Source organism: Equus caballus, chromosome 24 (genome assembly GCF_041296265.1).
Source record: "Equus caballus isolate H_3958 breed thoroughbred chromosome 24, TB-T2T, whole genome shotgun sequence".
NCBI lineage: Eukaryota > Metazoa > Chordata > Mammalia > Perissodactyla > Equidae > Equus > Equus caballus.
The window spans coordinates 50,802,828-50,803,489 of record NC_091707.1 but is presented as its reverse complement, the minus strand read 5'-3'; positions in this window follow the sequence as shown (position 1 = coordinate 50,803,489).

The window sequence follows — 662 nt, the reverse complement described above, 5'->3', positions numbered from 1 at the left end:
ACCAACATGCTGACAGTCCCAGGAGTGCAAGGGAGCAGGTGGCCAAAGTAGAGAAGTGGGCTTCCAGGAACCAGAGGCTGGGGTCAAGGGCTTGCTCCCTGAAGTCTGCTGGAGAATGGCAGACCTAGGATGGAGAAGAACACCAGACCCCAGGGCCCACAGAACTCATTCGGGGCTGGTTCCAAATCGTGGCCCAAATGCCTAGCAGTCAGCTGACCTTGGGCTGGTTTCTTGGCCCTTTGGAGTCTCAAGATTTTTATCTGCAAAGCAGGTTGTTAGGGGGTGGACAGGGAAGGCCCGTCTTGGGTATTGATTCAGCGAAGACCTAACCTGCACAAAGGTGCAAGCCTCGTGAAGCTCCGGGGTAGAGTGTTCAGGGCGGGTGAGCAGCTGCATCAGGGCCTCGGGGACGGCAGCTGAGCAGACCTGAGGAAAAGCAGAAAGGCCGCTGCCTGGGCCCTGTGTCCCCAGCTCACCCACGCTCACGCCCTCTGCCACTCAGTTCTCTGTCCCAGAGGCCTTCCTGACCAGCCCTTCTCAAATAGCACCTGCCATCCCACAGCGGACCCCAACCTCCTGGGTTTTTCTTTGCTACTCATGTTGTCCCTTAACCTACAGCTTCGTCTGATGTTTCTCTATCTTCCCACTGGACTGTGAGCCCT